Source organism: Phascolarctos cinereus, unplaced genomic scaffold (assembly GCF_003287225.1).
Source record: "Phascolarctos cinereus isolate Bilbo 61053 unplaced genomic scaffold, phaCin_HiC Scaffold_9;HRSCAF=440, whole genome shotgun sequence".
Taxonomy (NCBI): domain Eukaryota; kingdom Metazoa; phylum Chordata; class Mammalia; order Diprotodontia; family Phascolarctidae; genus Phascolarctos; species Phascolarctos cinereus.
Genome location: NW_027556402.1, coordinates 196,014,772 through 196,041,534, shown reverse-complemented (window position 1 = coordinate 196,041,534; position 26,763 = coordinate 196,014,772). Strand labels below are relative to the sequence as shown.

The 26,763-nt window shown below is 38.7% G+C and overlaps 1 protein-coding gene across 3 annotated transcripts in view; it reads left to right on the top strand.

Moving 5' to 3' along the window:
* Nucleotides 1–26,763, top strand: part of RGS12 (regulator of G protein signaling 12) — a 244,785-nt gene that overhangs the window by 195,117 nt on the left and 22,905 nt on the right. The gene's annotated exons all lie outside the window — the stretch shown is intronic.

The window sequence follows — 26,763 nt, the reverse complement described above, 5'->3', positions numbered from 1 at the left end:
GACAGTCTCTTCATCATTAAAATACATTTGGTTTCTTTTTTAAACACATTTTAAAAATCTTGAATGCTACAAGGCCTGAAATTGGTAAATAATAGATTACTGGGGTACTCAAATTCTGATAATCTTTAGTATCATGAAGGCTTTGCTAAAAGGATAAAGCACTTACTGACCATGAAAGCTGCCTCCTGCTCTAAAGAGCATTTGAATTTCAAATGTAGCCACACCAATACTTCTGGTAATAGTTTTTGCCCCACCATTTTTAGAGGTGAAAAATCATTGTAGGTTCTTAGATGTCTTGATCTTGCTATTGGTTTAATTAACACTAACTAACCATTTTAAAATAACCACAACAAATCATTGCTACTTAAGTGCAGTAGAAACTATTGAAAATCAAAGCATTGGGGAAATTGAATCAAAGTGAAACAGTGACGAAAGTCCAGTGAAGAGCCCAGTCCTGTAGAGAGCATTGAATCAAAAACTGGGGAAATTAGAAGTTTTTTGGTCTAAGACCTGTTTAAAAAAATACTACTTACCACTAGTATATCAAGTAAGAAAAAAATGACATTTAATTTCTAGTACTAGGAATAAGCAGTTAATGGTATGCATTTGATTAGAATTCATTTTAAGTTAATTGAGTCAGTTTAAATTTAAAAATTAAAAAAACCCCATAATTTAGGGCAGTATTTTCCCTAAAATCAGAGTGTGAAATTTAGTGTTGTCCAAAAGTGTACAATATGCTTTTGTAGCAAATGCTGTTTCTATGTGCTACAGATGTTCTAAATGGAAGTGTGGCTTGTGGCACGCACATGATTATATCATTCATCTGCATATAAGCATATTCAGGAAAAAAATTTCCAGAAGCTGTATTCATTTTCATTCTTTCACCAAGTTACTTGTGCCATGGTTTGTTGAACCACCATTTCTTTAATGTAAGATAGCATTAATATTTTTAATATATATTTTTACATGGTGATGTCTGTTGTTTCTTTTATGTCTTATCAATGAGATGTAAATACCTTTTGGATTGTTATATTCTTCTCTGTGGCAATGTGAATGATTCCTTTTTGCTCTATCAGATTTATTTCCATAAACTGACAGAAAAGGTCTATGATCAGTTGTTGACTGACCTGTAACCCAGGGCTTCCTATTGAGGACATATGAAGTGCGTATTTTCAGTGTATTTTATGTACATATGTATAGATCTGTATCTCTTTTTCAGAATATGTTGTATACCCAAGTGGGTTTTAGTTTTTTCTATGAGTGGTAATATGAGAGGTCTTACCCTTACAGCTTTAGAAATGGAGCATATTTTAATGCATGCATTACATTTCTGTATAATTACCGAACTGTAGCTTTCACCTTTTCTGTTTTCTGCTCTTGCTTTGTAGATATCTTTGTGTAGTTTTTACATGTATTTTGTATGTGTTCTTTTGAGAGGAATAAACTCTAGATCTAATTACTCAACTGGTTTTATATTTTCTCTTTTTTTATTTGATCATATTCTGCCTTGATAGCAAACTGTAGCTGTCATCTAATTGAAAGCAATGAAAAGTTTCAGTGTGATTAAGTTAAATGTACTATATGTGATGCTGTGGTACCTTTTTAAATGTTATTGGTACCCATTTAGACATAATATAGACTGTTGTATGTGGAAACTAAAAATATTAAACTGGAAACAAAGATCTGTTTTCCTTTGGAAATTGAACAGATTTGTTGGGAGACCAATGGGATTGTAATAAAAATGAAATATCCTTTGATATCTGCATGTGAAGTCTGAGGTTTAGATGTTTACTTTGATCACCCCAAAGCTATTTATTGTGTAATGTGTTAGATTTAAATACCAGTATACCTTTTTAGTAATCTTAGTCATTTAGTTATATAAAAAATTCATATTCTTAGTTGGGTGTTCTGGTCTTGCCCTCAGATCTCTCTTCTTATTTGCCCATCTACCTCTTCCTTTGTCAGTTATTTTTCATGCTTCTGTGATTCTTCCATCAAATGGGAGTTCAGTGAAAAGAGGAAGGGGTCAAATTGAAATCTAAAAGACTTCTTCTCTGTCGGTAGCTTGTATAAGTTATAGTGAGAGGTAGAGAAAAGGGAGGCAGTAAGGTTTTGGACCATCTGTATGTTTCACACACCCCTGTTATTTCTTGTCTTGAACAGTGCAAAAAATTGAGAACTGTACATACTGAAGACATGAAAAGCTTGAACCAAAATGATTCAATGATAGCACCTTTCAGGGGAATCTCAGGAGTCATTCTCCTGGAATAGTGGGATAGTTTTTGTCCTTTTTATTTTTTATTTATTTTTTATAGTGGGATAGTTTTTAAAAATCTGTACTGACTCCTAACTTCCTGATCAATTATATCAGTTATCAAACCTGAAAGTAGACATGTATGAACTCTTGGTCTCTTTGAAATATATATTTATGGTGGGGCAGCCAGGTGGCACAGTAGATAGAGCACCAGCCCTGGAGTTAGGAGGACCTGAGTGCGAATCTGGCCTCAGACCAAACATTTGACATTTACTAACTGTGTGACCCTGGGCAAGTCGCTTAACCCCAATTGCCTAAAAATAAAATTAAAATGAAATATATACTTATGGGAAAGGTGTTTATAACTCTTTAAAGTTGTTCAAAGCACCTTTAGCTTTGTGACCAAGAGAGCTCTCAGGTTCAAAATATTTTTGCAAGATTAAATGAATTATGTATGTTTTACTTTTCTCAAGAAACAAGTCTGGAGTGAACGGAAAATTGTCAGTTCTCTTAAGGTTCAAAGCTTTTACTCTATGTATTCAAGTTAGCCTTGGGTTTATTTGGGTTTTTTTAGCAGAAACTTCTTGGTATTTGTCAGTTCCCAGATCCTGGTGCTTAAGACTGCCAGTGATTAGGAGGGCATTTAACAACACTCCATGGAAAGTATCTTTTTGGAGGAAAGAGGGCATGGCCCAAGCCTGGATTGAAGAGATTGAACAAGATGCCTGATCTGGGTCGAAGCCAGGAGGCTAGACAGGGGATCGGAAAGGAGTGCATGGCCATGGAGCAAAGCCAGGGAACTCAGTATGGAGCCAGGGAGAGCTTGTGGTGAAGGGCAGCAGGAGGTTCAGTGAAGTAAATGCCAAGTGTGTTCCATGCAATTTCTCAGAATCAATTCAGTGACATTCTAGGATTCTAGGGTGCCAGTGCTAACCGTGCTCCTTCCTTACTCTTCATTGTTGGCAATGCCATGGTCCTCAGGAGTTCATTAGGAAATAAAGTACCGAAACAACGTCAGTCATTTGGTAGCCTCTCTGAAATGCATTGTATTTTCTGTCTGTAATTCTAAGTGAATGTCCATTACCATCACCCTAATGACTGTTAATACATTTCCACAGCACTGGCCTTTTGACACAAAATTACCTTTTATTTCACGATTAAATATGTGTCCATAATTGTTACCCTGATGCTTTTCTACGGTTCCATTCATAGTGAAAGAAGGCAGGCAAGGCAGATAATATCCCCATCACACAGATGAGGAAACTAAGGCTCATAGAAAGTGATAGAGCTAAAATTAGAACCCAGATTTCTTGTTTTCTGGCCCAGGGCACTATGGTTCTGAAGGTTGATCAGAAGACTCTTACCGGTTTTAATTAAATCCTGTTTAATCCACAGAGGATTAAAGGGCCCTGCCTCAGTCAAACTGAGACCTGTTAAAAAATTATATATTTTCAGCACTGATTAACTTGATCAGCCAAGACCCCCAAATAATTATGCATTTCACATGCTGCCTCATTGCTCTGGTAAATCCTAGGTTTGGTAGTTCAGGAGGATGACAGGGTAAAAGATATTTGGATCTGGGGTAGTGCTCTGGGGGTTTACTGAAGTCATTCACCTATTCCTGGGCTTAGAGAGTCATGTCTAGGGCTTACTCCTTCAACAGATCTGTGAATTTACTAATCAGTAAGTCAGGTTCATCCCTATCTATCTAGCAGGCAAAATAAAGGCTTGTTGGGAGAATTATCCAGATGAGCCAACCAAAGCTGAAAATACCTAATTAATGTCCACTCTAGCTAAGGTTGGGTTGAACCAAGCTCTACTGAAAGCAGAACAAGATATCTTTCTTGGTAGATAAGACTTCTGGTGAAATGTTAGAAAGAGATGTCAGTTAATGGCAAGTCTACTGAAGAGTTTAGTTCTTTGGAAAGTGTGCGTTAATAGACCAGGTCTCCTGGGGAACACTGCTGAACTATATGTAGTTAACAGTGTTTGGATATTATCTCCTTACTGTGTGAACTCCATGAGGGGAGGATGACTTTCATCTCCTCCTAACCTCCAATGCCTAGCACAGCTGTCTGCATTTGAAAACTGTTTAATATATGCCTGTCAAATGAAGGAAGAAAGGCAGGAAGAAAGGAGGGAAGGAAAGGAAAGAATTGGGGGAAGGAAGGAAGGGAGGTGGGAATTCGTATTATAGATCGGACTAAATTATCTCTGAAATCCTTTCCAATTCTAAGAGTCTGTGATTCTGTGTCAGTCAATCAACAAGCCATTATTTTTTTTTTACTAATTTATTTTGATTTATCAACAACACTTCCATAAGCTTTTGAGTTTTAAATTTTTCTCCCTTTCCTTTTCTGCCTCCCTCCCTGAGACAGCACGCAGTCTGATATAGGCTATACATATACATTCCTATTAAACATATTTTTACATTACTGATGTTGTAAGGAAGAATTACAACCAATAGGAAGAACCACAAGAAAGAGAAAACAAAACAAAACAGAAGGAAAAAATAGCAAACAGTATGCTTTGATCTGTATTCAAACTCCATAGTTCTTTCTTTGGATGTGGACAGCATTTTCCATCATGAGACCTTTGGAGATGTTTTAGATCCTTGCATCGCTGAGAAGAGCTAAGTCTATCAAAGTTAGTCATCATACAGTGTGGCTGTTACTGTGTACAAAGTTCTCCTGGTTCTGCTCACTTCATTCAGCATCAGTTCATACAAGTCTTTCCAGGTTTTTCTGAAGTCAGCCTGCTCATCATTTCTTACAGCACAGTAGTATTCCATTACATTCATATACCACAACTTGTTCAGCCATTCCCCAATTGATGGGCATCCCTTCAGTTTCCAATTCTTTGCCACCACAGAAAGAGCTGCTATAAATATTTTTGCACATGTGGGTCCTTTTCCCATTTGTATGATCTCTTTGGGATACAGCCCTAGAAGTGCTATCGTAGGGTCAAAGGGTATATACATTTTTATAGCCCCTTGGGCATAGTTCCAACTTGCTCTCCAAAATTGTTGGATCATCTCACAACTCCACCAACAAGCAATTATTGAACACTTACTATGTGCTAAGCCGAGGGTGGGGAACCTGGGGCCTGGAGGCATGTGGCCTCAAGGCTGCAGGTTCCCCACCCCTGTCTAAGCACTGTGCTAAATGCTGAACATACAATTGCAAAGAATAAAACTATCCATACTCCAAATAATCCATGCTGTTTTTATCATCTATCATGGGAGACAACAGATATGTATAAGTATGTGTACAATATATGTGTATACATATATATATATATACAGAATAAATATGAGATAAATACAGCGTAGTTAGGGAGGGCAGACACTAGCCATCCTTTATAGTGATACTGAGATTCATAGTTTGAAAATGAATTAAAATTCTTTTGGGGAAGATTTGAAGGTTTAAAATCTTTCAAAATAAGATTTCTAACACATCTTAAAAGTCATATTTAAATTGCTTTTTCACTTGTTCACTCTTGAAAAATGAGATTTGAAAGTCTTAACTAGCTGTACTTTTCTCCTTTGCCATTTAAAGGTTTTTTTTTCATACCATATGTCTGGCATGGTTCATTCTGCTGTTGATGTTTCCTCCTGAGGCTTCACACAGAATGACTGTTTGGCATACTGGTGTGCTTCTTACTTTCTGTGGAGCCGATTTGTTCATTTTGCTTCTCAGTCTCATAGCAGCAATTCTAGCACCCCAAGCCTTATCCTGTGGGTTTGGAAGAGAGAATATATTTGTAACTTAGGGGATGGAGGCGGGTGGGGAGGGAACAGAATTTTCTAACGCATCATGAATCTCAAATCGGCTCCAGCGTTCGCTGTTTCTCACTGATCTCCCCATCATCCCACCCTTTGATGTGGTCACAGGGTTGCGCAATGATAAACCATCATTTTTTATTTAAGGAAAAATAAATGTTTAGATCCCTGCTCCTGTAAATAGCTTAAAGATGATGACTTGAGTCTTGCTTTGGTCACGGAGTCACATCATATTTAAGAGCCTAAGTTATGGGTGAACATGACAGGCACTCCCTCCTCATATTAAAAATGCAAGCCCTGTTGACGCCTTACTTTGGAGTTTTCATCATTATTATTATATTATTATTATTATTATTATTATTATTATTATTATTATTATTATTATTACCATAGCCTGCTTTGATTGTAACATTGTTTCCATTGGGTGGGAAAACAGTTCAGTCATTCACTTCCATGGGTATTTCTTGAGCATTGTAGTGGGTACAAAGATCTCTAAGTGGAAGCTTGCTCTGAAGGGTTATAGCTTATGAAAGGGCAGCACCTTTTTCTATCATTGTTTATAATTAAAAACTCATAATTATGTTTAACATTAATGTTTGCAATCACCCTTTCAGGTGGGTAGCACGAGTATTATTGCAACCGTTTCAAAAATGAGAAAGCTGAGGCCCCAGAAAGGTTAAGTGACTTTTGCTCATGATTACAGAGCTAGTAAGCGTAAAGTCTGGGATTTAAACGCAAGTGGCCTGACTCTACATCCAGTGCTTTCCTTTGCTGTTTTGCACAGCCTCTTCTTCACTGGAGACCTGTTCAGTCTGTAACAACAGTGATAGTAGTTAACACTTATAGGGAGCTTCAAGTCTGAAAAGCACATTGCATGTATTAACTCATTTGAACCTTGCACGGGGAAGTAGGCATTATTTTTTTTGTTTCTCATCATTTTTCAATTGTGCCTGAGTCTTTGTGTCCCCTTTTTGGGTTTTCTTGGCAAAGATACTGGAGTGGTTTGCCATTTGCTTCTCCAGCTTATTTGACAGATGAGGAAAATAAGGCAAACAGGGTTAAGGGAGTTGCCTAGGGTCACATAGCTGGTAAGTGACTGAGTCGGGATTTGAACTCATGAAGATGAGTCTTTCAGACTGCAGGGCCGGCAGTCTCTCTACTGAGCCACCTAGCTGCCCTTAGGCATTATTATCTCCATTTAAAGATGAGGAAACAGGGTGAGAGAGGTTAAGTAATTTGTCCAGGGCCACACAACTGGTAAGCATCTGAGACAGGATTCCAGGTTGGGTTGTCCAGTGATCTATAGACAACTCTATGCTGTGATTAACAAAATATAAAGAGCCCCTTTGGGTAATCTTAGGGTTATGGTTGAGAATTTAAAATGTTATGCTCTGGGTTCATCCTAAGCAAAGAACCTTATGCATTAGTGATTGGGCAAGGCATATTTTTGGAACCATTGATCATGTCACTGATTAACATTCATCTCACCACTAGAGAGAAATCGACAGTTCTCAATTTAGAGATGTGACCCAGTTTGCAGAAAAGCAGTAAAACTGAAGATTTCAAATTGGTCCAAAATTTAGATTCCCCAAAGATATGAATTATTCATGTTCTTTAGTAAGATCATCTGTGGATTAGGAATTGATCATTTGGATAAGATAAATTGAACCCAAGAAAATATTTGTTAAAATACCTGGAGCTTGTCCAGTAGTTCCTTCAAATAAGAATAGAAAAAAGCTTTTGTGGTGAAAGGAGGGAGTTACTTCAAACCCCCCCCCCAAAAAAAACCCAACAACAACCACCACCGCCTAACACATTTAGAAAGCATTTGTTATTTCTAATTCCTAGCATAGCATGAGAGAGTAGAAAGAGTACCTGAAGCTTGAATATAAGGGTTCAAATCCTAGTTTAGACCCTTTTTGACTATATGACTACAAGCAAGTCACTCCCTCGGCCTTAGTTTATTCCTTTATAAAATAGAAATAATACTTACAGTATCTTTCTCATAGGGTTGATGTAAGGAAAATGCTTAAAAACAACCTAGCAGCTCTAGAGAAATCTGAGCTATTACTGTCAAACTCCATTTCTTGCACAGTATCAGAATGGGCAAGTCAAAAGGTCTTTTCTGGTTTCCCAGAAGACTAAAAAGTGCCTTATCATCATATTGTGTGTGTGTGTGTGTGTGTGTGTGTGTGTGTGTGTGTGTATATGTGTGTAAAAATATAATTACTTGTTTTTAAAGTCCCTCTTGTATAATCACCTGGATGTCTAAGCCTTTTTATTTAGGGGGAAATTCTTGTCTTATGGTAAGAAAGCAATCACAAAGAGGTTTGGATGTGGCCCATTCACCATCAAAGATAAGAGCAAGTCAACTGGACAAGACCCATATCTAATGGAACTTGGTGTTTATCTATCTAGTATTCCAACTCTGTCATTTGTAGACAGTGAAAAAACCTAGGCAACAAGAGGAACAGGGAAATATTCATGACTGTTATCTAACTGTCATAGACTTAAAGGAGAAAGGGATTCTGTCTTACCTATCATTCTATTAGATTCCTTTTAATATTGGTTGGGAAACTAGGACATTTGATTTTGCATTGCTCTTTATTTTGCATTTACATCTTTGGGAAGCTAATGATTAGGGTTTGGGTGTTTGTTTTTTAAAGAAACAGTCCCTAGGACCAAATTAAATAATTCTTGACATGTTTTATTTTGTTTTAAGTATCAAATACCCTAGTCTGTCCTGTAGTTTCAGCTGTAAGTAATCATTCAAAAAATATATATTGAGAACCTACTATGTACCCACCTTTGCCACACACGCATACACACACAAAAAGATATGGCTCCTTGCCCTAAAAGGGCCTATAATCTAGTCACATGTGAAACAGAGAGCATTTAAGGGCTGAAATAGATGATACTAATTACAAGTGCCATAATGAATGTGAGCTGGATAGTCAAAAGAAAATTTCATGGAGCTAGTGAGAGTAGAGGTAGCCCTGAAGGGTGAGTAGGCTTTAAATAGTTGGAAGGGAAAGAGAAGACAGATCATTCCAGACAAGGGAGAGGACATGAACAAAAACAAAAAAAGATGAGAACTAATACATAAATGAGAATAGTGAGGAGATAAGCCCAGTTTCTTGAAGGTTGTATATTATGGAATAGTGGGAAACATGGTTAGTGAGACAGAGAAACAGCCTGATCATAGAAGGCCTTGTAAGACAATTAGTGGAGTTCAGACTTGATTCAGTGGGCAATAAGGAATCATTGTTGGTATTTAATAAGGAGAAATGACATGGTAAAAGGAAATGCTTTAGGAAGATTTCATTGTTCCATAGAGTTCATTTGTTTGTTCATTCAGCAGGTATTTGTTGAGCATTTACTATGTGCTGAGAGTGGCTACGGGGAAGGAAAGGTAAAAAAAATTAGATATCATAGTCCCTGCCTTCATGGGGCTTATGGTGAAAAGAGGGAATAATGCACATGCACACACACATACGCACACACACACACACACGCACACACACACACAACTATAGTACTCCTTATTGGACACACATTAGATATTTACAAAGTGCTCTGTGAGATCTGAGAGAAGAGGTCATTACCGACCAGGGGATCAGATAAGAGTTCATGAAGGAGGTGCCATTTTAATTGGATTTTCAAGCATGAGTAGGAATTCAAAAGGTAAAGAAGAAGAATAAGGACATTCCAGGTATAGGGGAGAGCGTGGATTGAAGAGGGCATTGACTAGAAGCAGGGAGGCGGCCTAGGACGCTATTGTGGAAATTTAGGGTAGTCTTATACAGTGAGCCCCTGGACTGGGGAGAAAGCAGTGGGGAATGAAAAGAAAGGAACAAATCTGAGACATTCTTTGAATCTGGTGGTAGTTTGGTATAGAGAATAAAAGAGAAGAGGGAATCAAGATTTGGAAAGGGAGAATGTTAGCAACATTAAGGCAACTGTTATTTGGGAAGAGTAGTTAGTTGAAAGGGGAGAAGAGAGATGATGAATTCAGATGAATTTGAAGAGACAGCTGGGCACCTAAGTAGAGATTTATGCATACAGAGAATGAATGAGACTGAAGTGCAGGTGTGAGATAAAGGCTAGAGATGTCAATTTGGGGGTCACCTTATAGATGCAATAGTTGAAGTCACAAGAAAACATGCTCATGGAGAAATTAGCAGTAAAAGAGCAGAGCTTTGGGGGAAAACCATAGTTGGGTTGGGGGAGGATGAGATGAGCAAGAGAAACCACCAATGGAAGCAGAAAAAAAATAGTCAGAGAGTTAAGAAAACCGTAAAAGTACAAGGTCACGGAAATCAAGGGAGTGTAGAGATTCAAGACAGGGTGTTAAAGAGGGAGGGGATGCTTGTGCACTTGAGGTCAAACAGCCAAGAAAGCACCATTGTTTGTAAGATTTGGAAATTTAAACATCCTTGGAAATCCTGGACTATAAGATTTCCCAACATTCTACTTTGGGTTATGCAAAGGAACCATCTTTTTTTTTTTTCCAATTAATTTGGGAGGAGAGGATGTCATTGTAGTTAACATATACTTTTCTAATATGAAGATTTTCTCTTGGTGTGAGATTATCTCATAAGGTAAGTTTCATTATAATGTGCAGGGGGGGATCATGCCCAGAACGTATCATCATAGACTCAAAGGTAGAAGAGAGGTCAGAGGTCATATAGTCCAACTGCCATGTTTTATAAATGAGGAAAATGAGGTTAAGTAGCTTGTCCAAGGTCACATGAAATTGGAGATTATAGATTGAGCGTGTTGGGAAGCAAGAAGATTGTACACACTAGATGAATATCAAGTTGCCTCAATGTGAGGAATAAATGCATGCATGCACATTCTAATAAATATCCAGTAGTGGATGAGGAAAAATGAGTTTCCACCTCACTCTCATTATCTGGAGAAGCCTCCAGGGAGAGACTTGAGGTATCTCTTAAAGGTTAATAAAATACAAAATGCTTTGGGTAGGTTGAACAAGATTTGGAGATTATAATTAGCTTTTTAAATAAATGTATTTCTTTATTTGGCTGTCAGTCTTTAATCAATCACATTTACACACAGAATGATGCAAATGTCAAATTAATATTTAAGGCTCACAAAAATGTTTTCATCACAAGCCTGGGAGGTAAGTACAGTAATGCAAGCACTTCTTTTATAGATGAAGAGAGGGATTTGTTAAGGTTAATTGAATAATGCTTATGGTCACACAGTAAATGTCAAAGCCATATGACCATGGGCGGTCATTTATGTAGATTTCGATTTCAGATTTTAGAATTTTCATGTACTTTTATTGTTGTCATCTAGTTGATTAGCCATGTCCAACTCTTCATGACCCCATTTGGAATTTTCATGGCAAAGATACTCTAGTGGTTTGCCATTTCCTTCTGCAGCTCATTTTATAGATGAGGAAATTGAGGCAAATAGGGTTAAGTGACTTGCCCAGGGTCACACAGCTAGTAAATGTCTGAAGCGGAATTTGAACTCAGGTCCTTCTGACTCCAGGTGTGGAACTGTATCCACTGAGCCACATAGCTACTCCAAATACTTTTGGTCAGTATCATTATACAGTCTCATAGTGGGAGGGAATCTTACAGATCAATGAATCCAGTCCCTTCTGTCCCATGTAGGAATCCACTCCTCAGCATCCTTGAGAGGTAGTCATCCAACCTTTGTTTGAATACTTCCAGGGATAGAGAATTCACTGTATCCTAAGGCTGCTTATTCCATTTTGGAGGTAGTTGTAATCAATTAGAAAGTCCTTCCTTTTATGGAATTGAAAACTGCCTCCCTATAACTTAAATCCCTTCTTCCTTGTTATGCTGCCTGAAAGGACAGGGCACACAAGATAAGTCTATTCCTTTCCCTAAACAGTCGTCCTTGAAATACTTCGCTGTCATAAATTTTACACATTGCTTTCAAAACTATCCTGCTTGTCTGTATTTCCTTCTGAACTTCCTTGTGTTGTCTTATATCAATTTTCTAAATGGTTCATTGGCCTTTTTTTGGCATCACTATTTCCAACCATCTTTTTTCTCTTTAATCTCCACCCTCTCCAATTAAAACACCAAGAGAACATAAAAAGTCCTTGTAACAAGTAGGCTAAATCAAACAAAATGAATCCCACAGTGACCATGTCTATAAATGTATGTCACTTTCTGTGTCTTGAGTCCATCATCTCCCTGTCAGGAAGTAGGTAACATGATTCTTCAAGGTTCTGTGGTTCATGTACTCCTGGCTGACTTTTTGTGCAGTTCTAGGGTAGGAAAAAAATCACTTACTGTAGTTTCTTATTGAATTTGTTGATCATTATTTAGTCTGGTGGGAATTTTAGGTTTGCTAAAGTAGGTTTGTGAGATCTACTAGGTATGCCTTCATTTAGGCAGCCATCTTGACTGGGAGTCCCAAGTCTTCTCCTTTTTAGGCTAAACATTCCTAATTCTTTCAGCTGTTCATCATTCGATTTGGCAGTGTGTTATAGTGGGAAGAACCCTGGACTTAAAGTCAGGAGTCCTAAATTCAAATCCTAGCTTTATTGTTTATTAGCTGAATGACCTTGGGCAAGTCAGTTTTTCCAAGCCTTAATTCCTTCTCTGTAAACTGGAGATAATAATACCTGCCCTTCCTACCATATAGGGTCATCATGAGGATCATAGAATTTTAAAGTTGTAAGGAGTCTTAGAGTTACTTCTGTTCCACACTTGAATCCCTTTCACAACAGAAGCTCATCCAACTTCCACTTGAAGACCTCCAGTGATGGGGAACCCACTAACTCCCAAGAAAGCTCATTCTACTTTTGAGTAGCTGAAGTTGTAGTGAAGTTGGTTTTTTTTCTTTTTTTAAAATTATTGAGTCAAAACCTGCTCTTCTCTTTAGCTATCAGTCATTGTTCCTTGTTCAAGGGTCAACAAGAATAAAGATTAACTTTTCTTCAACATGATAACTCTTCAGACCTGAATACAGGTCCCACCTACCACCCATCCCCACCCCCACACTTGCTCCAGACTATAGTCTCTTAACCATCCTGGCCTCATCCTAGTTTATCAATGTTATTCCTAAAATGTGCATCCAGAATTGAACAAAATACCCCAGATATCACCTCACCTGGGCAGAATACAGAGAAGCTACTGATTTCTTCATTCCAAACACTATTTCTCTATAGATACTGTCTATAATCATATGGCCCTTTTTGGTAGCCACATCATAATGTTGATTCATATGAAGCTTGTTGTCCACTGAAACTCTCTGAGCTTTTCCACACAAATCCATTCTCTATGCTTCCACTGTGATGTACTCGGACAGTGAATTTTTTTAAACTCAAGTCTAGGAATTCATAATTATTTCTCCATTAAAATTCTTCTGATTAGATATCTATGGAGATCTTTTCCGATCCATACTCTATTATCTCAGCATATATATATGTATATGTATATGTATATGTATATGTATATGTATATGTATATGTATATGTATATGTATATGTATATGTATATGTATGTGTACACACACACACACACACACACACACACACACACACACACACGAGGCAATTGGGGTTAAGTGACTTGCCCAGAGTCACTCAGCTAGTGAGTGTTATGTGTCTGAGGACAGACTTACACTCAGGTCCTCCTGACTCCAGGGTGGCACTCTATCCACTGAGCCACCTAGCTGCCCCTATCTCAACATTTTAGCTATCCTTCTGAGCCTAGTGTCATCCACAAATATGATCAGCATACTGCGTCAGACTTTGTCCAAGTCATTGATAAAAATATAAGCTAGCAGAAGATCAATGCTGTGGCACTCTACCAGAGACCTCCTTCCAATTTGACATTAATTCATTAATGGTGACCCTGGCTGTAGTCATTCTACTAGCTCTGAATTCATCTAACTCAATGACCATCTAACTTATATTTCTTCATCTTTTTTACAAGGATAGCATGAAAAACTTAGTCAAATGCTTTGCTGAAATCCAGGCTTCCATTCCCTTGACCTACTAGTCTAGTACCTGTCCAGAAAAAAAAGGGAAATGAAGTTAGTAGTGACATAACCTATTCTGGATGAAGTTATACTGGCTTTTGGTGATAATTGCTGCTGCAATGTCTAAATGCGCTCAAACTATCTTTTTAGTAATGCTTTCAAGAATTTCATCAGGAATTAAAATCCCAGAATGCCAAAGGGGACCTGCAGGGGACTTCAGAGAACATCTAATCTAACCCATACCTGACCAAGAATCCTTTCATCATCCCCAACAAGTTGTCATCTCTCAAGCCTTTGCTTTAAGACCTCCAAAGATGGGTGTTTACTCCCCACTCTCCAAAGATAGCCTATTCTACTTTTGAACTGGTTTTATTGAAATTCAAGTAATAGAATTTTTCTCTTTAGCAGTAGAACATTTTGTGCGTAAAGATAATTGTTCCTACACATGCTACTAATTCCCTTCAATTTAAAAACATGCACACTTAATAAATGCCTATTATGTGCAAGGCACTGCTTTAAAAAAAAGGCAAAAATGAAATAGATCCTGCCCTCAAAGAGCTCACTGCTGAGGGAAGTCACACAATTAGACTTCTTGGGTTCACTACAAATTCCCATGATCTCACCTCAGCTGTTATACAGAGAGCCATGATCTCATTAACTGATTCTGTTCCATATTTCCCTTTTACTTACTATTCCTCTTTACTTCTGCCTCCTTCTGTTTCTGAAGATGACCTTTCCATTTTTTTTATTGAGAAAATTAAGGCCATTTCTCATGAGTTCTCTTATCTACCCTACCGCACACCTCGAAATCTTGCTCCGTGTTCATCTGTACTGTACTCTCTTTGACTCTAAGGTGGCCCTTCTTGTTGAGGCCAATTTATCATTCTCTTTCTCTCTCTCTCTCTCTCTCTCTCTCTCTCTCTCTCTCTCTCTCTGTGTTTATCTCTGTTTCTTCTTCTGTCTTTCTCCCTATGTGTGTGTCTCCCTCCATTGTCTACAAATATGCTCAAATCCCCTCTCATCCTTACTTCACTTTACCTATCCCCTCAAACCACTGTCCTATGCCTTTCCTCCCTTTCACTATCAAACTCCTAGAAATAATCCTCTATACTCACTGCCTCCATGATTCTTCACTACCCACTCACTTCTCAACACTTTGCAATCTGGATTTCAACCCCATCACTACTGAAATTGCTTCCTCAAAGGTTGCAAATGATGTCTAACTTCATCTCCCTTGACCTCTCTGAAGCTTTCTCCACTGTCAATCACCCCTCCTCTTAGATGGGAGGAAAATAACCGACGATAGAAGGTAGGCCTGCTAAATTCCTATTTTCCTTCTGTTTTTTTCTGCCCAAGAGAATAATCTCTGGACTATAACACCAGGGAAAAATGGCTAATAGAAAGCTGATGTCCAAGATAAATAAGGAGATAGTAAGAGTGCGCCTAGCTGCGTTTGATGAGTTCATGTCACCAAGCACGGATACACTATGTCATTTGGTACTGAAAGAACTGTGAGATGTGATTGCTGAGCATAGTTCAATAATCTCTGAAAAATTATGGAGACAGGGAGAGGTAAATGATGGAAGAAGGGGAAATGTCTTAATTTCTAAAAAAAGGAGGGTGGTGTCTATAAACTATAGGCCAATAAACTTGACTTTGATTCCTGGCAAAAATCTAGAATGTATTATTTAGGAGATACTTAGTGAACATCTTTTTATACAAAGCAGCAGTAATCAAGAGGTTGCACAACTTATTACAGACTAATCACATTGCTTTCTTTCTTTTTTTCAGTAGGGTTACCAGTCAGGTAGATGAGGGGATACTGTAGATATAATTTACCTAATTTTGGCAAGCATTTGGAAAAAATTTCTGATGCTATTCTTGTGGTAAATAAAGGTGTAGAGATGTGGGCCAGATAATAGTATCCCAGGTGACAGGTGAATTTGGAATTGGTTGAATGGTCAGATGGAAGGAATACCAGTTGAGTGTTAACCAGGAAGAATGTCTCTAGTGGAATGCCCCAAGAATCTGTGCTTGGTCTCACATAATTTACCATTTTTAACAAAACTTGAATGGCATACTTGTCACATTTGTGATAAAAACAAAACTGGAAGGCATAACTAACACACAAGTGTCAGAATCAGGGTCCAAAAAGATCTTGACAGGCTTAAACATTGGCCAGCTCTTCTTATAAGTTGATATTTAGTAGGGATGAATGTCAATTCAACTGCTGGTTCTACGACAGCAACTTCACTGGATGGTAGTTCGTCAGGAAAATACAGGATGGACATCAAAGCTCAATTGTAGCCAGTGTATGATGTGACAGCCAAGAAAAAAAGGATGATGTTAGACTTCATTGGTTCCCTTTCCTTCTAAGATGAAATAGAAATTCTTCCATTAGTCATTTGGAGTCCTAACAGTCAGTCCCGTCGGACATTTCCTATTATTCCCCTTCATGAACTCTAGGTTCCAGCATACGTTTTGCTTCCTGTCTATGGTATTCCGCTTCCCGACTCCATGCGTTCCCAAAATGTTCTCCCTACTCACGTCTACCTCTTAGAATCCCTAACTCCATTCAAGCTTCAGGTCAAATGCCAACTTCTAACAAGAGATCTTTCTTGATATTCCCAATTCTTAGAATTGTCCCACCCAAATTACTGTCTTTGTCTGTCTACCTACCTATCGTCTATCTTATCTACCTATCGTCTATCTTATCTATCATCTATCTAGTAATTGTAAGCATAATAAATAAAATACAATAAATATAATAAAGTAATAATGTAATTTCTTTAGATATAAATAAAGTAATTTCTTTAGATATAAAGTTTAGTAGTATATATATGCATATACACATACATAAACATATGTATGTAAATGCACATATACACACACATTTGTATTATCTGCATACTCACTGTTTCTCCTTAGTAGAATGTCACCTTGGGGCCAGAGACTCATTTTTGAGGGCAGTTTTCATTTTTGCCTGTTCCTAGCGCATTACCTAGCTAGCACATGGAAGGCATTTAATAAATGTACAAAATTGAATTGAACGAGGCTGCATGAAAAGAAGACTAGTGTCTAGCCAATCCACAAACATTTAGTAAGTGCTGACCGTGCAAGAAAAGTAAAAAACATGGTCCCTTCCCCCACAGAGCTCATATTATAATAGGAGAGACAAGCATGCAAACATCCATCTATCTATTTACATACATATATGTGTTTATATGTATGCATACACACATAAACATATATAGTTGTTTGCATGCTTGTCTCTTCTGTTACAATATAAACTCCATGGGGGAATGGACCATGGAAAACAACCAGTGAAAATGCTTGGAATTGAGTGATGAAGTGTTCCATTCAAGGAGCATCCACAAGGCTAGTTTGGCAGTACTATAGAGGAGTAATTTACAATGAGACTGGGAAGGCAGGTTAGTAGAGTGGGAGGGCAGTAACCCTACAGTCCTCTGCCCAGGCCCAGATCAGACACATCTGAAGAATTGTGCTCAATTCCACCACAGTTTAGGTAAAGTGTTGATAAGCTGGAGATCATTCAGGATGTAAAAGGGACTTGTGACCATGTCATATGAGGCACCATTGAAAGATCTGGGGATGTTTAGCCTGAAAAAGAAGATTTAAGGGTGATGTGATATCATGTGACAGCTGTCTCCAAGTATTGAATGGATGTCATTTGGAAGAGGGATGAATGAATGACTACAAAGAAATACAAGCCTTTGCATTTATATATCTTTAAAGAGTTTATAATGTCCTTGTGAAACTATATAATTAATAATAGTAATAAGACATTGCCTCTTGTTTTGGTCTCTATGGCTATAAAAAACCCCAACAAAACCAGTTGACAACCCTCTGCCATCCCTTCTCTATATCAAACAATCCCAATTCCTTTCATCTTTTTCTTATAGTCTTCCATCTCTGCCCCTCCCTCCACAGAGTCATTAGTGCCTCCCTGCCAAAGGAATCTTCCTAAAGCACAGCCAGCCTGTGTCACCCTCTTCTCAAAAACCTTCTACAGCTCTGCATTGCCGATGAAGTCCAGACTCATTAGCCTGACATTCAAGGCCCCCAACCTACCTCTTCAATGATATCTTTCACTGTTCTCCATGTTGCTGGATGACTGAACATGTAGTATTCTTTTCTACCCTGGAGGTTCTTTGTTTTTCCTGTACCCTTGACCTGGAATGCCCTTTTCTGCACGATATCTCCTGTAAAAAATCCTATCCATAGGGCAGCTAGATGGTGCAGTGGATAGAGCACTGGCCCTGAAGTCAGGAGGACCTGAGTTCAAATCCAGCCTCAGACCAACCACTTGACACTTACTAGCTGTGTGACCCTGGGCAAGTCACAATTGCCTTAAAAAAAATCCTATCCATTCTTTAAGATCAGTTTAAAAATCCATCTCCTCCATGAAACCTTTCTTGATACTCTCTAGGCAGAATCAATGCTAATAAGAGCCAACATTTATCAAGTACTTTGCGTATATCTCCCTAGAGCCTCACAGCAATTTTGGGAGAAGGGAAGTTGTCCTAAAGGTATTATTACAGATGAATAAACTGAAGCTTACAGGGGTTAAATAACTTTCTCATGGCCACAGTTAAGGTCAGAGGCAGAATTTGGACCCAGATCTGATTCCAAGTCAAGCATTCTGTCTGCTGTGCCACACTCCTACCCTTTCCTCTCTGCAATCCCTATAAGAGCTTTGTTTTTGACTCTCTTTCTGGTATGTATCATATTCTACCTTGTCATACTTCCTTGATAACGGAACAATCATCTCTGCCCCCGCCCTCTTCAAACAAGTAGCCTTGAACGTGAGTAGATGCTCAAAAAGTATTTTTCAAATGAATGAATGATTCCTCATAGGACCAGGTCTTTCATTAGCCACTCACAAAACTTTCTCACATCTTTTGGGAGTGCTGACCAATGCAAAGTGGTTCACCATTATAGTCCCAAGTTTCATCAAACGGCAAAACGTGCTTCTCTTGGTGGGAGTTTTGTTATCACATAATGTACCTCCCACTGCCTGCTTTTAAAATTTTAGAGTTACAAAGATGGAGGTAGTCCTGCTGAACTTGACCTACTCAGACCATGCCTGGAGTGTTGCGTTCAGTTCCGGGAGCCATGTTTCAAAATTTATTTTTATTTTATTTTAAAGATATTGGTACTGATAGCTTCATCTCTCCCTACTCCCCTTCCTCCCCAACACACATTCAGAGAATCATTCCTTGTAAGAAAAAAAAAAAGACTTAAAAAGAATAATTCATTTTATGGCACAACAATATTCTGCTCCATGGGTCCCCCACTTCTGCAAAGAAGAAAGGAAGGTACATTTTTACAGCTCTTCTCAAGAGCCAAGTTTGGTTATGAGTATGACATGGGGTTCAGTTCCTTTTTTTTGGTTTTGTTTTGTCCTTTCCATTGGGTAATACTTTTTAAAATGACTTTCACAGTTTGGCCAAATGGGAGTGGCCAAGAAGGTGAAGTGACTAGAAGTCATTTGAAATAAAGATCTTCTGAAGGAATCAGAGATGTTTTCTCCCAAGAAAAGAAGACTTAGGGCAAAGGGAGGGAGGGTTGGTATGTAATGAATATCTTCAAATTTCCCAACCATGTGCTTCTTCCATTGTGTCTGCCCCTCCGCCTTCCCAGCTTGTCACCTCCAGTTCTCTTCTGTGCTCTGTCTTCCCCTAGGAGAATTTAAGCTACTTGAGGGCAGTCTATCTGATTTGCTTGGTGTTTTTTCTATCTCCAGCCCTTAGTGCTTAGTCAGTGCTTGGAATATAATAAGAGCTTAATAAATGCTCAGGTGATTACAATAATCTAAAAAAGCAATGAAGAGAACCTGAACTAGGAACACAAAACAGAATTACTTGTTTTCCGTCTTATTTTTATCTCTCCAAATTATCTCCTCTTCTGGACTCTCATCTCCCCTTTCATTCAGTCATTCATTTAACAAATAGTTACTCAACTTCCACTATGTGCAAAGTTCCTTCAGCATTAAGAGGCGTTTATAAAATTCATGCACAGGGTCAGTTTTTAAAATCTACGGTGTTTTTTTTCCCAACCCAGCGAACCAAGCACCTACGATGAGCACCCAACAAACATTTATTAATGCCTCACTATGCTCCAAGGCCCTGAAAATACAAAGACAAAAATGAAAACAGTCTCTGCCCTCAAGGGATATTCGATGGAGATGAATGTTTTTGAAGGAACCTTAGATCCTATTATGTCAGATCCAGAAGGGACTTGGATCAAATAATCTCAGAGTCAAAAGAGATCTAAGACCTTGAGTGTTGGAGCTGGAAGAAACTTTAGAAGAATATTCAGATATAATACTTAGGAATGTTGTGTCTTTTCTAGCTCTAAATCCATCAACCTGAATTTACACAGTATTGATGCCATATTCAAACCCTACTATATTGCTCCATGAGGACTACGTTCAGCAGAGAACTGTTTTCTTGACAAATCCTCTGCTTTCCCAATACCAGTGCAGACTTGCGTCTCCTATGGAAGTAATGGGATTATAACTTGTGATTCAGTTACGATGTTCTGTGCTCTGGTTCCACTTCAAGACTTAGCCTGTTCTGGATGGAGTGGCTTCTTGACTAGAAAACTCTTGTTATGTACCATAATATTATTAATATTAATAACCTATATTTTATGGCACTTTAATCTTTCCTGTTGATTATCTTGTTTGGTCCTTGCAATGACCCCCAAGAAGTTGGTAGCCCAAGTGTTATTATCATTTTGCAAATGAGGAAACTGAAGCTCAGAGACAGGAATAAGAGCCATTCTTCTGTCTTTCTACCTTCCTCTTGAACCTGCTCTTCATATTTATTTTGACCCTTGGTCCCTCAGCCGAGCCCTGTTATCCCAGTTCAGTTTGAGCTTTGCCTCTATTCCTTCACTGTCTTGACCCTATGGTTCAACCATTTCCATAAAGCTCTAATATCCCTTCTTAAATCCTTTGTCCTTTTGTTTTACCCTGCTGATTTCTGTCCCTCTGTCAGATCTACCATATGCATTTTCTGGACTTACTCTCAAGAGGCCAAGGATTGATCAGATCAAGATCAGAAGTTCTCAGATTTTTTTGCAGTTGGGAACCCTTCATGCTCTTAAAAATTATCAGGTCCCCAAGACCTTTTTGTTTATGTGGACAATATATATTGATATTATTAATATTGGTATTAGAAATTAAAATGTCAGTATTATTATGAAAACAATTTTGACCTCAAAGATCCTATAAAGAAAGGGTCTCAGGGACTTCCAGGGGTCACACATTGAGAACCAGCATGCTAGGGCAATTATAAGTTGTGTTGACTGCATCTCCTATAGATTCAGGTTACCTGACCTTGCTTGGGACTTTCACCACTGCACAACTCATTCCTTCATCTTTGATTGGTTTTAATCCCAAATTGGCTCTTCCAAACTTTCTTATCTCTTCTTACATGCCAAGCTCAATCTCTCAGCAAAATGACCTCACCTCCTACCTTATTAAGAAGATTCCAAACATCAGCCAGGAGTTTTTTCATCTGCCATCTTTCACAAGGAGCCAGTGAACATTTTTGAGAGGTGGGGAAACACGGTCAGATCTGTGCCTCAGGAAGATGATCTTGGAAGCTGAATGGAATATGGATGAGAAAAGAGAGGGACTAGAAAGAGGAAGAATAATTCAGAAGCTCTTACAGTAGACCAAGTGAGAGGTGACAAAGATCTGCAGCAGAGTAGTGAGTGGAAAGAATAAAAACCAACATTTACATAGTGCTTTAAGATTGGCAAAGCATTGCACACGTTATCATTTCATTTGATCCTTTAAACAACCCTGTGAGGGTAGGAGCTTTATTATCCTCATTTTGCAAACAAGAAAACAGAAGCTAACAGAGCTTAAGTGATTTGCCAGGGTAATGGCTAGAATCTGAGGTAGGATTCAAACCCAATTCTTCTTGACTCCAAATCTTGTGCTCTATCCACTGTACCACCTAAAAGATCAAGGTTCAAGAGATATTGGGGAGGGAGCTTGTTAGGACTGGCAAGATTTACCAGCGGGTTGGTTGCTAGGTGGCCGCAGTAGATAGATAGAGTGCTGAACTTGAAATCAAGAAGACCGGAGTCAAATCCTGCTTCAGATCCTTAATAATTTTGTGACCTGGGCATATCAATTAATGTCCTTTAGCTTCAGTTTCCTCATCTGTAAAGTGAAGACTAATAGTACCTCTCTCACAAGGTTATTGTGAGGACCAAATAAGATAGCTCATGAAAAGTACTGTACAGTCCTTAACGTGCTTTGTATATGCTTGCTATTATTATAGCATTTGTATTTCTATGTAGTTATTTCTTCTTTTTTTTTTTTTAGGCAATTGGGGTTAAGTGACTTGCCCAGGGTCACACAGCTAGTAATTGTCAAGTGTTTTAGTCTGAGGCCGGATTTGAACTCAAGTCCTCCTGACTTCAGGGCTGGTGCTCTATCCACTGTGCCACCTAGCTGCCCCATAGTTATTTATTCTTGTAGGATGGGGAGGGAGAGGGTAGAGTCAAGAATGAGCTCAAGCTTAAGAATTTGGTGCCTGGTAAGATGGAAGTGCCCTCAACCAAAATAGGGAAGTTAAGGGCATTTTTTAAAAAAACAAAACAAAAAAAGAAGTCAAGAAAAAAATTTAAATATGAAAAACCATGAAGTGTATAAGGAGGCATGTTGGTTTAGCAGGGGTGGGGAACCTGCAGCCTCGAGGCCACATGTGGCCTTCTAGGGCCTTGGGTGCAGCCTTTTGACTGAGTCCAGGTTTTATGAAACAAATCTTTTTGTTAAGGGGATTTGTTCTGTGAAGTTTGGATTCAGTCGAAGTGCCTCACTTGAGGACCTAGAGGGCCACACATGGCCTGGAGGCTACAGGTTTCTCACCACTGGTTTAGGTGGAAAGATGAAGAATTCCATTTTGGACATAATTAGTGTCAAATAGTAATAAGATTTCCAGGCGGATCCCAATCATTTAGCCCTTGTAATCATCTGCTTTCTCAATCTCCACAGGTCTGTTTGCTAGTGTTAGATCCAGGAGTGTGTTATAACCAGAGATGTGCTAGTAAATATTTAATAACCAGCTTTATAGGGAAAAAATGTACAGAGGATGCACTTTTAGATTTAGCCTGCATTGTTAACATTTTCTCCATCATTTTCTTAAGTCTAGATAATCAATAGTAAATCAAGACCTAATTTGTAGCCTTTGCCAAAGTAAACGCTCACGCTTGAAAATGTAGCAGTTGGCTTCCTGGGGCCATATATAATCTAGAGAGTATAATTCCCAATGTTCATGCTTTTTTTTATTTAAGGATATTATTTTCCCAGAATTGCAGAGTTGGAAGGGATCCTATCAGCCATCTAAATCTGCCCTGATATCTGAAAAGGAATCCCTATTTCAGCATACCCAACAAGGGGCCAAACATTCTTTGTTTGAACACCACCAATGAAAAGAAATCCCCCAGTTTCTTGGGACAGCCCATTCCACTCTTGGGTATCCCTATTTGGGAGGAAGCTTTTTCTTAACGTGAAGCCTAAATTAATACCCTTTTGTCACTTCTACCTAATTTCCTAATTACTCTTCAACTTGGAACAGTTATAGGTTTCAAAAAACAATTATATTTTTAAATATGGGATTGTATTAGTGTAGTGGGAGTCCAGAAACTTAGAGTCTTCTGTTGACTTTAACACTTCCCCTTTATTGACTTTAGTTTCTTTACTTGGAAAATGAGGGATTTGGGTTCAAAGGCCTTTAAGGCGCTTTCTAGTTTTTTATTTCCATGTCCTTTGTTTTAAGGGTCCTCCCAACTTTTGCATCCTATGTGCCATCATTCAACAAATATTTATTAAATGGAGGCAGCTTGAAGCAATTGAAAGAATGCTGTATTAAGAATCAGAGGACTTACTTAGGTTTGAATCGCAGCTTAACCACTTGCTATCTATGTGAATCCTGGGCAAGTCATCTTTCTTGGTCTTAGTTTCTTTATTTGTAAAATGAGGGGGAGATGGAGTAGGTATCCTCAAAGAGTCTTTCCAAGTCTAATTCTTATGTATTAAAGGTCTCGTGATCTTTGGAGCCTACTAGATGCCAGGTATTGTCCTAGACTCCTCATATGCTAACCATCATCATTTATTAATATATTTAAGATTTGGAGTCAAGAAGAATTGGGTTTGAATCCTACCTCAGATACTAGCTATTACCCTGGCAAATCACTTAAGTTCTGTTAGCTTTTGTTTTCTTGTCTGCAAAATGAGGATAATAAAGCACCTACCTTCACAGGGTTGTTGCAAAATGCAGAATTTTGTACTTGGTGCTAGGGAAGATACAAAATTTAGATAAGACTCCTTCCATGTCCTTAAAGTTTAGCAAAGACCCTGTCTCTGCTCTCAAGGAATTTACAGATTAATAAGGATAATACAGATAGCTGTATGTATACCAGAGAACTTAAAAGAAGAAAACAATTTTGTTGAAAGTATAAGAGGAATGATTTTCACTGACTTGGGGAATCAAGGAAGGCTTCTCGAGAAGGTGGCATTTGACTTCAGGTTTGAAAAAGGTAGAAATTCAACTGGGAAAAAAAAGGAGAATGAGGGCATTCCAAACACATGCAAAAGCATGGTGATGTGAAAATACATTGTATGTTCCTCTGTCAGAGTGATAGAGTAGTATGACATAAAGGTAGAAAAGTAGGACTGTGCCAAAATGTGGAAGGCTTTTGATAGTGATAGGGAGCCATTGAAGATTTTTGAGCAGAATGACAAAACCAGAACGATTCAAGAGAAAAATTATTTTGGTATCAGCATAAAGAATGAATTCAAGTGTGGGAAGAATGGAAGTAATCAGACTTACTAGGAGGTTTTGTTATAGTCTGGATGGGTGACAATGAAGCAATAAAAAGTAAAGATTATAATAGAATTAACAGGGCTTGATAACTGTTTGATTGTGATCATTGGGAGAGCCAGTCATCTCAAAAGCCAAAGAGAATTCCAAGGTTATAATAGCACAGGAGGCAGAGGGTGGTTGTGCCTCAATCGGAATCCCCGACTGTAGAAGGAAGGAAGGGGGTGGAAGGTGGAGAATTAACTCCATCTGGGATTTGCTGAGTTTGAGGTTCTCTCAGGACATCCAGGTGGAGATGTCCTGCAGGCAGCTGGACCTTAGAAGAGTGGTGAGACACACAGAGAGAGCAATTGAAGTTGTGGGAGTGAACACAATGAAAATCACATTTTAGGGCCCCTTCAAATCTCTCATGTTCTAAGATTCTGTTCTGTTTATGTAGGGAGATTTTTATGGTATCAGTAAGTAAAATATTCCTTTTTCTTTGGCTAGATAGCACTAAACATTTCTCAAGATTTCTAACCCTGCAGCCAACGGCAGAGATAAAATTTAAAGTCTAAGGGGACCGGGTGCTTGTGTGAGTCAAAACTTCAACCAATAGCAAATCCTGTTTCCCTACTCTGTGGCTTTGTCTCCTTACCTATAAACCTTTTTCTTGTGAGAAATTTTAAGAGACTTAGATGAAAGACTTTATTAGAAGCAGGGATGATTATATTACAGAGACCAGAGAGCTTTTATGGAGAATGGCTTCCTTGCTTATTAATAGCAAAGAGCTTCTTACTAGAACTTTTTAATCTTCAAGGAATGATGAAAGTTGGAGGCCAAATGAGATCAGAAAATCTAAGCTGGAAGGTACCGTAGAGCTCAGCCTGTTCAGCATCCTCATTTTATAAATGGGGAAATTGAGGCACAGAGAGGTCAAAGTTAGTCAGCAAGCATTTATTAAGTACCTACTATGTGCCTGGCATTATGCTATGTTCTGGGGATACAAAGAAAAAGTAAAAATGGTCCTTGACCTCAACACTTTCCAGTAGGGGAGATAAGCATGAAAATAGGAACATGTAAGATATATACAGAGTAGATGAAAGGGTGATCTTAGAGAAGGCCCTAGCAGGTGTGGGGCAGGAATACCTCAGGAAAGGCTCTCTACAAAGGGTTGAATATGAGCTCAATCTTGAAAGAAGCTAAGAAAACTACAAGTGAGTGGGCTGAGCATTCCAAACTTGGGGCCAACCAGGGCAAAGGCAGGGAGGTGGGAGAAATAGCAGATAGGCCAGTATGGTAAGATGGTAGCGTACGCTAAGAGGAGTAGAGCATAAGAAGAGTGGAAAAGTAGGAAAGGGCCAGATTAGGAAGAGCTTGAAGACCAAACAGGGGACTTAAGTTTGATCCTTAAGCTAATGAGCCATTGAAGCTCATTGAGTAGGGCCTGAAAGGTGATAAGGTCAGGAGCACTTTAGGAAGATCACTGGTGGTTGAGTGGAGGATAAACTGGAACGGGTAGAGATATGGGATGGGAAGACCAATTAGAAGGCTGTTGTAATGGTCCAAGCCAGAGTGTGTGAGTAGAGAGAAAAGGGATGCAGCCAGTACAGGAGCTAATGGCAGGGGACGACCAGAGGGATAGAGGGGAATGATGGCATGATGAAAGATTATGGTCAGATAAAGGATATTAAGGTTTGTGGAATGCCTGTGGGTGATCATAAAGTCAAGGGCAGGCCCATCTCTCTCTGCAGCTGAGGTGGAGTGGAGGAGGAGACCAGAAATGGGTAGAATGAGGAGTGGGATGTTAGGGTATATGAGAGCACATCAGTATGTATGTTGAAGGTCACTAATCTGAGGGAAGGAGTTGGGGACTAGGGAAGATCTGT